Genomic DNA, 11886 nt, shown 5'->3' on the forward strand with positions numbered 1-11886 from the left:
GGCAGATCGCTGGAGAATTTTTCATCCCCTGCGAAAGTACTGTCCACTGCCATCTACTACCTGGTTCTGCGCAGTTCACCGCGGGCAGAGTAAAGGCAAATCTCTTTCTATCATCTGGATGTAGCGGAATGCTGAAGAAGCAGTCTTTGATATCTAAAACAATGACTCGCCATCCTTTCGGGACAGCACTCAGATCTGGTAGGCCAGGTTGGAGAGGCCCCATGTCCTCCATTTGCTGATTTACTGCTCTAAGGTCATGCAGCATCCTCCATTGGTTTTTATCTTTCTTTTTTATAGCAAATATAGGGGTGTTCCACGGGCTCATCGAGGGCTCTAGGTGCCCTGCTTCGTGCTCTCGTTTTACTATAGCTCTTACAGCCTCTGTTTTCTCTGTTGTCAGGGGCCACTGCTCCACCCAGACGGGCTGTTCGGTTTTCCACACTAACTTGTGCTGACGAAGCCCCTCTGAGGCAGTGGCCCTTATGCTAAATTTTTCAACCCGATCCCCATCTGGGCAAGGGCGTCTCGCCCCAACAAGGGGCTTGCTACCCCATCTGCTACTAGTATGGTCACTACGGCCGTGAGGAGCTTCCATGCCTCCTCGTCCATGACTTTGAGTTTCACAGGACAAGTACTAGTCCTCGTCTGTTGTTCTCCTCCTACCCCTATTATACGTTTTCCCATGGCAAGGGGCCAAGTTGGTGGCCACCGTTCGAGTGGCATCACTGTGACATCTGCCCCGGTATCCACTAACATTCCCAGGCATATCCGTGCCGGGCAACTCGGCTCTTGCGGGGTAATCATCACCGCCACCATGGGTCTCTCGTCACAGCCTATGACCAAGGCCACGCGGGGGCTGTAACCTGCAAATCTGGCTGGTTCTGCTCCCCTGCCTGAAGGTTCACTCCCCCTTGGCCCGCTACGGTGGGCCAAGCTCCTGGCGCTGGCACCATGATGGGGGCCATTTGACTCACAGGAGGCGCGAATCCCCCTCACTTCGCCCTCCTTTGGCCGTTTCCCGGCTTTGTGGTTGGACAATCTCTTGCCAGGTGTCCTGGCTTCCCACACACCCAGCACCTCCCTACTGGGCGCGCTCCTCCTCCATTACGTCCTCCCCTTTCCGCTAGCGGGCACCCAGCTTTAAAGTGCCCTTGCCGTCCACACAAGTGACATCTCGGCCCCACCCCGGCCGCTTGCAGCAGCACCCTTTCTTCGCTTCCACAGTCAGGGTTCTGGCAGGCGTGCGCTCCCGCACCGCCATGCTGATTCAACGCCTCCTGGCGCAAGACATGCCTAATGGTTTGACCCAATGATGCCCCCGCTGCCAGGGTGCGGAGGACATCTTGTGTCTGCGGATTTGCTTGATTTCGGAGGCAATCCATAAGGACTGCCTCCTTGGCTGCTGGTGGCAATTCTGATTCTATAATAGCCTTCTGCAACCTGTCACAAAGCGTTGTAAATGGCTCTGCTAGTCCTTGCTGTATCTTTTGCCAAGGTTCTGCTTTTTTTTCATACCTGCCCACTTTGCTATACGCTTTGCGGGAACTCTCCGTTACCGCTTGCAGCTCCCTGCCCCTCCTCCAGGAGCTATCCGGACAGGGAATATCCCGGGCATCAATATCCTTACTCCATCGAGGCTACAATCTCTGGCTATCAGCCACCAGTTAGGTAACTCGACTGACTGTCGCTGGGGCGCCCCCTTCGTTAAGAGTCCTGTCTGCCGCCGAGTTACTTCCCGTATTCCCGTAGTGCGCGCATAACCTGCCGCAGCTGCCGCAGCACGTCCTCCGCGGACCCCTCCGGAGCTGCAGCGCTCCGGAAATCCCCTTTTGGCGGTCCCTCTCTTCCCTCCTTCTGATTGGTCCTCCGAGTCTCTGCTGCCTTATGCCTCTTTTTTGCGCGCTGCAGGCAATCTGCCCCGTCTTCCCACATGTGGGCATCGGTTTCTCCCCCAACTTCTGATTCGCTGCTACTCGAGTTTGATCTATACCCACCCTGTCCTCCCCTCCAGGCACCCCAATCCCCCTCCTCGTCCGACTCCCATCTCAAGGGTTGCCCCGGGAGCCAGTCTCGAGGGTCGGGCAGAGGGCGGTGCCGCTTACGGCGCTGATCGTCTTTCTCCTTCCGCTCCGTCGCTCCCGCTGCGCCCGCTGCCACGTCCCCCTCCCCGCGCGCAGGTACCCGCGCCTGTGCCAAATCATCCCAGGGGTATGCGGGGGGGCATTCCAAGGGTCCTGCTGGCTCAACAGGGAACACCGCCGCTTCCCGATCCACCTCCTTGGGAGCCTCAGACTGAGTAGTTGGCCAGGCTACTCCGTCCAAACTCTCCGCTTCTTCCCCATCCCCTGCGATGCTTGCCCCTGTCTGCGTCCCCACTGCCCCTCCTGGGTCTATTTCCGGGCTACTGTCGCCTGTAGCACCGTGCAGGCACCGCCGCGCCTGCCGCCACGTCTCCTGATCATCCCGAGCTTTCAATAGTAATCGGTGTATCTTTCCCCAGAGCTGTATGTACTGGGGTTTTCCCATCATAGCCCTTTCGGCTAACTCCTCTTTAATTCTCACCCACTTATCCTTATTAAATATGTCTGCGGGACTTCGTATGAGCCCCTGCGTAATCATCCATTGGATGGCCTTTGAGGTAGGCGCCTTCGATATCGAAGTACCATATTCCTTCCCCAATCCCTTCAGTACCTTTATGACTGAATCCATGGCGCGCCCGCCGACCTGCGGCTCCCCGTCCCGCCCCTGCGTGCCTCAAGCTATCATTTCCCCCCGGCGAACTTGCCATGTCGCCCCGCCAATCACGTCGGGGTCACCACTTGTTGCTGTACGCTTCTACGGGAGAATTTATCTTGGGCCGCATATCTCCGGGACACAGGGCTCTACCCACCCTGGGGACAGTGATGCACAGACATCAATATGATGGATACAAAATGTCCGTTTATTTAGCTGCGTCACACGCTTATATAGCTCTTGCGCTTCCTGTTCCTGCCACCCCTATGGGGAGGAGTCTATCTTTCCGTCACATCCTGTGATCTTCTGGTCGCCGATCCCTGTCTATTCCCCTACAGGTATGCATGGGCCAGGCCCCAGCATGTTGCAGTGATCTGTGTCTCTCTGGAGTTCCCAGCATAACAACATACTTTCTCCAAATATTCTACTAGTTTTTCAGGATTCTGCACTTGTTCGGGGGTGAAACTCCAAAACACTGGGGGTGCCCACTGCCCTAGGTACTTGCCCATGCTATCCCACATGCCCTGCCACTCGTAACTATCAAGCCTTGGGGCAGATTTCTGGGCGATATTCTTAAGTTGTGTAGTCAAAACCAAAACAACATGCCCAAAAACTAACAATAGGTATATCTTAACTACCCAAGGATGTTCAAGATACAAAAAGGTTGTTGCAATGAAGGTGGAGACATCATAGAACAAAGTTGCATAGATACCATTTTGTATTTCCTCCATATAAAGTCTTTCAGAGGAGGAGGTATAATTGCTAATCACCTCAACAAGGTGGTATCCAAAGTACAGTAACGGTTTCAGCACAAAACCCCAATACCAGATATAGCTGAAAACCAGTGCTTGTGTAGCAAATCTCATAGGCAAAATATCACTAATCACAGCAGAAACCAGCAGACTAAACAAACCAAACCACCTTTAACACAAACTGCAAGAACGAGAACATGGTGCTGTGACCAGCAGCTGTTATTATCTGGAACCCTTGAGCCCCACGTTGGGCACCAAAAAAAGACTGTCATGGTTTAGCCAGCAACTCAGCCCCACACAGCTCCTCGTTCACTCCCCCACCAGTGGGATGGGGGAGAGAAGCAGAAGGGTAAAGCTCATGGGTTGAGATAATAACAGTTTAAGAATTAAAATAAAACAACAACAAAAAAATGCAATGGAAAGGAAAACAACAAGAGGCATAAAACCCAGGGGCAGGGGGAATGAACCACCAAAACAAACCACACACAACACAATCCCCCAACACCACACCTCCCTGAGCTGCAACTGCCCCCCTTAATATACTGATCATGGTGTCACGTGGTATGGAATGAACATCCCATTGGCCAGTCACGGTCAGCTGCCCTGGCCGTGCCCCCACCCCTCCCAGCCTCCCGCTGATGTGGCAGAGCAGGGGAAGTAGCAAAGTTCCCCAACCCCCACATTGAGGAGAATTAACCCCTTCTCACCCAAAACCAGCACAAGCTGCTGCAGTGCCAACCCGTTGATCGTACTCCCTTAATTAGCCTGAAAACAACATGTGATCCATGCTCCAATTTACCAGTAAGGATTGGATAGATGACTGTTGAAGGCAGCTATATCCTGGCAGCCCTCTTGCAGCAGCAGTAAAGCATATCTTGTACTCAGGTTGGATCAGTAGATCCTCTCTCTGTGAGGGCTTGGGATGTTAGAGGGCCAAGCAACTCCTACAGAAAAGCTAATTTTTTTTGTTTGTATGGAGATTGCTTGAGAAGGGCACATTGGGTGCACGGGACCTCACTGAACTGCATTCATGTTATATATACCAGTTTGTCCCCTTTATGGGTAGGTGCATCATTGCTCAAGTTCCCTTACCCACAGCTTTAGGTGGGCTCCTGTGCCCCTGTCCTACACCTCTGTGCATAATTACTGGGTGCTGGTCTCACACCTGCCACACTCCACTGCAGAGTCAGCTCCTGTAGGAAACACCCTTGCACCCACTCTCAAATGAGCAGAAGAGTCCCCATTTGTTTAAAAAGGAGGAAAGCATTTCATATGAAGCTCTAGTAGTATTTTTCTGTACTGGTAAATTGCTTTTCCTTGCTCTCCATCTCATGGAGCCCCAGAGAGTTTTGAGGAAAAAGTGCAGTAACCCCTGGGGGACCCTGGTAGTGTGGGAAGATGAGCAGCTGATACTAAAAAAAAAGAAAAAGTTTATTTTAGACCCTTCTATTGAAACAAAATCATTTTGATTCAACCAGAAATCTGAAGTATTGACTTATTTCCAGGTTATCTTGTCATTTTAACCCTTTTAAAATAAAAAATGAAAAAGAACCGTTCTGAAAAGAAAATTATGAACTTAACTTTTTAAAAAGGGAGAAAGCAATCATTTTGTCACCTTCAAAGTGCAGCCTTTTATCACATTTCTAATCTTGTCATTATCCAAAAGAGCCATCAAATTTGACCCAAATTAGTTAAGCCCACACACACTTCTAGTTGAGCTAAAGATCTAGCAAAAATGTTTTATCTAAGTAGATTTTAACTGTCCAACTCTGCCCTTAAATCACTGGGACATGGGAATATAAGGTTCAAAATCTTAGCTTTATCACAAGTTTTCTGTAAATAACATGAGAAAATTTATTTTTCATCATATGTTAGCTTGTCCAGCTCATTCTGGAACCCCACTATGCAAACATACTTGCAATCCCTAAACAGTTTACAATTTGAGTCCAAGATACAAAACCAGAAGATAAACAGGAGGGAAAAATGATGAGGCAATACCAGAAGAGCACATGATGTATAAAACATTTCCCTTCCCATGCTGCTGTAGATTTTGTCTATTAAAAAAAAAAAAAGGCTTCAGAGCAGACATTATCTCTTACTGAATGCTTACACAGCCACAGGCACAACAGATCACAACACCTAAGCAATACAAATCGTTTCAACTCTTGCAAATGAGGCCTTTGAAAGTATGTATCTGTTTCTAGATTTTGCGAATTCTGGAAAACACACAAAGTATTGTGCATTGTAAGAGCAAAGGTACAAGCTTTAAACACACCGGCCAGTCTTATTACTTTGCTATTCCTTATATGCTGCAAAGAGAGTAACCCTTCTGTGTTGGGCATCTAATTCTTGTGTTCTGCAGATGCTGCAGGGACCTTTAGTTTTTCATCTCAGTTCTCTGTCACACCTAAGCCATGTTCTTGCACTAGACAGTATGAAACCCTAAATATGTACTTTAGTGTAAAAAAGACATTCCTCTTTAAGGGAAAACTAAGCTACTTTGCACTTTGCCAGAATGACCATATTCCTAGGTGGGGCATGTCATGGTTTTAGCTGGGATAGAGTTAATTTTCTTCACTCTAGCTGGTATAGTGCTGTACTTTGAACTTAGCATGGAAAAAAAAAATGTTGAGATAACACACAGATGTTTTGGGCTGTTGCTGGGTAGTGCTTGTACTAGTCAAGGACATTTCTAGCTTCCCATGCTCTGCTGGGTACACAAGAAGCCAGGAGGGGAGGGGGCACAGCTAAGAGAGCGGAGTCAAACTGACCAAAGGGATATTCCATATCATGTAATGTCATGCCCAGTATGTTAACTGGGAGGAGCTGGCCGGGGGAGGGAGGAAGCAATCGCGGCTCGGGGACGGGCAGCGTCGGTCAGCAGGTGGTGAGCGGTTGTATCGTTCATGTTTCTGTGGGTTTTTTCCTTTTTTTTTCCTTTCCCTTCCTTTTCCATTTCATTATATTAACATTATTACCATTATTATCATAATCATTATTATTATTATTTTATTGTAATCATTAAACTGTGCTTATCTCAACCCATAAGTTCTTTTGCTCGTCTGATTCTCTTCCCCATCCCACAGGGGTGGGGGGGGAGTGAGCGAGCGGCTGCGTGGTGTTCAGTTGCCAGCTGAGGCTGAACCACGACAGGCAGAACAGATGAAGGTCAAAAATTTGGTAAAGGCTAAGACGACTGATGTACCTAAGCATCTGTAGCCAACAGCACAGTAGGCAGTGCCTACCACAACGTCCAGGCACAGGATAGACACAGAACATATAAATTCATACACTTGATTTTTATACATTAAAAAACTTCTCTAGACAACTTATTAACCCATTGCTTTACTTGTTAGTTATGCTATATTCCTGTAAGCAATTGACAGAAAAGTACTTACGGTTCTTCTTAAAAGGTAGCTTTTTTCACCTATGCCTTTCTTTTTTTTGGTCCATGCAACTGCTGTCAGGGGTGAGCAGCCAATTTCTAATCAGCACATTTAATCACACTGTCTCTTCAGAGAGGCCACTGTAATGCTCACGTAATCTCATTTGTCTGGGTTCCTGGAAATTACTTGGAAAAACAGTGGTGTGCAGCTGTAGAAGTGCTGCAGGGTGAATAGGAAAAATAGGTACTCCAGCCTCTTCCTCAGCTCCAGCATTTCTCCCTCAATTTAGAAAATGCAGAGAATCCAATTAGCAACATTGAGTAGGGTTTCAAGAGCTATTGATGGGCCCCTGCATAGAGCACTTCACCCAGCTAGAGAAATAGCATAACTAACCCAAAATACAACCCATACTACTAACATGTTTATATTATATTGGCTAACTGGTATTGGAGAGACTAAAGTCATCATCACTGTTGCTTAGGATTTGTCATGTGGGCACATCAAATACATGTTGGAGATTTCAATGGGCAAAACTGACAGCAACTTAAAGGGGCACCAACTGTTCAATTTATCTCATTAACTTCAGGCTTTTAAGTAACCTGCCCTTCAGAAGTGCTTCAAGAGGTTTCACTGACTGCAGAGTGAACTGAAGGAGATTAGCTCCTAACTTGACACCTCAGCTGGAGTGAATAAGAGACCAGCAGTCAAAGACACAAGACTGAATCACTGGTTCTCTTTACAGCTGTACTGCTGGCTACTTGTGAACAAGCCTTCCTTTACTCCACTTCTACCCCTCTCTGCTCATTCTGTAGACTTGAAAACTCCAGGCAAAGGACATCTCTGCAAATTTGAGAGATGCTAAACCCTGTACGGTCCTGACTTTCACTGGGGCCTGCAGCAATTACTGATGCATAACTTTATAACCTGAATTACTACATCACCAGCAGAACTCATTTTGACAAGGCAACAGTACACATTAAAAAAAAATAACACCCTCCAAATTAGATTATACTAATGGAAGTATAATCTGAGTAGAATATTAATGTAGAATTGGAAACAATACCTTAGTATTAGGAGCCCAGTCCCTAAGTTCACTGTATATTGAATTAACATAGATTGGCATAGCCAGATGGTAATTCAGATCCTAGATAATCCTATCTAGGATAGGATTGACCCCTGGAAGTGTCCGTGAATATTAAGAGCTCCCCTTAATGATTTGGAAAGCACATCATAATTTACACTGAAGCCTCTATTGTATTTCTTTCCTTTCCCAGCCACCTCACAAAATGTTGACATAGAAGACACCAAAGCAGAAAATCCCCCCAAAAAACTCTTAAAGATTTGCTTTCATCTTCTTTTTGGAGCTGTCTATGTAACAGATTGTTTTAACCCATTTAGTTGCACTTTCCAGAACTAAACCACCATTTCAAACTAAAATTTTATAATTCTAGATCTCCAGTAAGAGATCAAAAAGCATTTCAGTGCCATAGAGTGATACCTGATACCAGCTTCAGAAGAACATACAGCCTCCTCTAATTGGAGCAACATAGCTAAGTTTTGAAATACTTAGAATACTTCACAAATAAGAAAGTCTTAGAACTTGCTATACGTGATTAGATAGAAGGGAGTCTGGAGGCACTGTATCCTTGAGTAGAATAAATAAGGGAAATGTACTAGAATAAGTTAGTTTAGTATCAGTAAGAATTGTGTGACCAAGCCAAAAACGAACTGAGCATGCCCAGAGACATGGTGAGCAGACACGGTGAGGAAGACTATTGACAACCACCAGAGGACCCTGGAAGACCACCAAGGAACATGAATGTGCAGTGTTAAGGACATTTGCATATGTTAATGAATTCCAAGAACAGTATGAATATGGTAACTATTTCCTAGAAATCTAATGGATATGTATATTTTGATTGCATATAACCCCTGTAGTAGAACAACTTGGGGCACTGTCGTGGTTTAGCCGGCAGCTCAGCCCCACACAGTCGCTCACTCACTCCCCCACCGGTAGATGGGGGAGAGAATCAGAAGGGTAACGCTCGTGGGTTGGGATAAGAACAGTTTAATAATTAAAATTAAAAGAAACAACAGTAGAAATGCAATGTAAAGGAGAACAAACAGAGGCGCAAAGCCCCGGGGGAGGGGGAATGAACTGCTGAAACAAACCACACGTGACGCCGCACCACTCCCAAGCCGCCAACTACTCCCCCTTCATATACTGGTCATGGTGTCACATGGTATGGAATGAACCTGCCATTGGCCAGTCGGGGTCAGCCGCCCCCACCATGGCCCTGCCCCTCCCAGCACCCCCGCCACGCGGCAGAGCACAGGAAGCTGGAAAGGTAGCCGACCCCCACAGTGAGGAGAATTAACCCCTTCTCAGCCAAAACCAGCACATTCTCCACCCCTTATTCCATACCATTTACACCATGCCCAGGTCCCATATGATGCAATACAACCGTACCAACCACCTCCCCTCCCCTTCCCATCCTTTAACATAATACACAGACACCATTCCCTTAGTTCATGGACCTTCCCTGTAAAATGTCCATTGAGTTCACCCAGTCCATGACTCTGGGCTCCATCTGTTGTATCAGTCTTTCCGGGTGGGAGAGATGGTGTGTGGCGGTGGGTTGCTGCATACCGAGTCAGTCATCGTTCCATCACTGCTGCACGGCTTGTTTCATAGTTTATCTTCCATGGGTTGGGAGGCTCGTACTCTGATATCATTGATACAACACAGAGGTGACACGCAGTATTATATAGCAGTTCACATTGTGCCATTCAGTTCATTGACTGTTTTCACCCAAAATCAAATCCCCTTGAGGCACACATCGGATTTCTCCATCCTCCCGCATCACCCACCAAGTGCACCCAGGTCCTCGAGCAAAAGCAATCCCACGAATGGGTTTGCCTTTGCCGGAGGCAGGAAGAACCCAGACTGTTTTGCCCAGCATACTTTTTGTGTGCACTACAGGGACTCTATCCCCTTCCACAGTATGTAGGATTTCTGACTGGGCAGGGCCAGCTCCGTTGGCAGATCCCCTCGTGTTGACTAACCACGTGGCTTTTGCTAGACATGTATCCCAGTGCTTGAATGTCCCACCCCCCATTGCTCTCAGTGTAGTTTTTAACAGTCCATTGTAACGTTCAGTTTTCCCAGAGGCTGGTGCGTGATAGGGGATGTGATACATCCACTCAGTGCCATGCTCTTTGGCCCAGGTGTCTATGAGGCTATTTCAGAAATGAGTCCCATTGTCTGACTCAGTTCTCTCTGGGGTGCCATGTCACCACAGGACTTGTTTTTCAAGACCCAGGATAGTGTTCCGGGCAGTGGCGTGGGGGACAGGATATGTTTCCAGCCAGCCAGTCGTTGTTTCTACCATTGTAAGCACATGGAGCTTGCCTTGGTGGGTTTGTGAGAGCGTGAGCCTATTCGAGCCCGCTGGGTGATCAGTGCAACCCATTTACTCCACGTAGCATCAGTTGCATGGTGTGTAGAGGGGACGTTTCCTTTGAACATCCAGCCCAGCAATGGCAGTCGGGGTGCCAGGAGCAGCTGTGCCTCAGTACCAACCACTTCTGAAGCAGCTCGAACCCCTTCATATGCTGCCAATATCTCTTTTTCAGTTGGAGTATAGTGGGCTTCAGACCCTCTGTATCCCTGACTCCAAAACCCTAGGGGTCGACCTCGGGTCTCCCCATGTGCTTTCTGCCAGAGGCTCCAGGTAGGGCCATTCTCCCCGACTGCGGTGTAGAGCACATTTTTTACATCTTGTCCTGCCTGGACTGGCCCAAGAGCTACTGCATGGACTGTTTCTCGTTTAATCTGTTCAAAGGCTTGTCGTTGCTCAGGGCCCCATTTCAAATCATTCTTTTTCCAGGTCACTTGATAGAGAGGGCTCACGATCAGACTGTAGTGTGGAATATGCATTCTCCAAAAACCCACAACGCCCAAGAAAGCTTGTGTCTCCTTTTTGCTGGTTGGTGGAGACATGGCTGTTATTTTGTTGATCACATCCATGGGGATCTGATGACAACCATCTTGCCATTTGATTCCTAAGAAGTGGATTTCTCGTGCGGGTCCCTTCACCTTACTTTCTATTATGGCAAAACCAGCTTTCGGAAGGATTTGGACTATTTTCTCTCCTTTCTCAAAAACTTCTTCTGCTGTGTTGCCCCACACAATGATGTCATGAACATATTGAAGGTGTTCTGGAGCTTCCCCCTGTTCCAGTACAGTCTGAATCAGTCCATGGCAAATGGTAGGGCTGTGTTTCCACCCCTGGGGCAGTCGATTCCAGGTGTACTGGACGCCCCTCCATGTGAAAGCAAACTGTGGCCTGCATTCCTCTGCCAGAGGGATTGAGAAGAATGCATTAGCAATATCAATTGTGGCATATCACTTGGCTGCCTTTGACTCCAGCTCGTATGGAAGTTCTAGCATGTCTGGCACAGCAGCACTCAATGGTGGAGTGACTTCGTTCAGGCCACGATAGTCTACTGTTAGCCTCCACTCTCCATTAGACTTCCGCACTGGCCATATGGGACTGTTAAAGGGTGAGTGGGTCTTACTGATGACTCCTTGGCTCTCCAGTCGACAAATGAGCTCATGGATGGGGATCAGAGAGTCTCTGTTGGTGCGATATTGCCACCGGTGCACTGTTGTGGTGGCGATCGGCACCTGTTGTTCTTTGACCCTCAGGAACCCCACAACAGAAGGGTCCTTTGAGAGACCGGGCAAGGTAGACAGCTGTTTCATTTCCTCCGTCTCCAAGGCAGCTACACCAAAAGCCCACTTGTACCCTTTTGGGTCCTTGAAATACCCTCTCCTGAGGTAGTCTATGCCAAGGATGCACGTAGCCTTTGTGCCAATCACAATGGGGTGCTTCTGCCACTCGTTCCCAGTTAGGCTCACTTCGGCCTCCAATACAGTTAGCTCTTGGGATCCCCCTGTCACTCCAGCAATGCTGATGGGTTCTGCCCCTATATAGTTTGATGGCATTAAG

This window comes from Phalacrocorax aristotelis, chromosome W (assembly GCF_949628215.1).
Source record: "Phalacrocorax aristotelis chromosome W, bGulAri2.1, whole genome shotgun sequence".
NCBI lineage: Eukaryota > Metazoa > Chordata > Aves > Suliformes > Phalacrocoracidae > Phalacrocorax > Phalacrocorax aristotelis.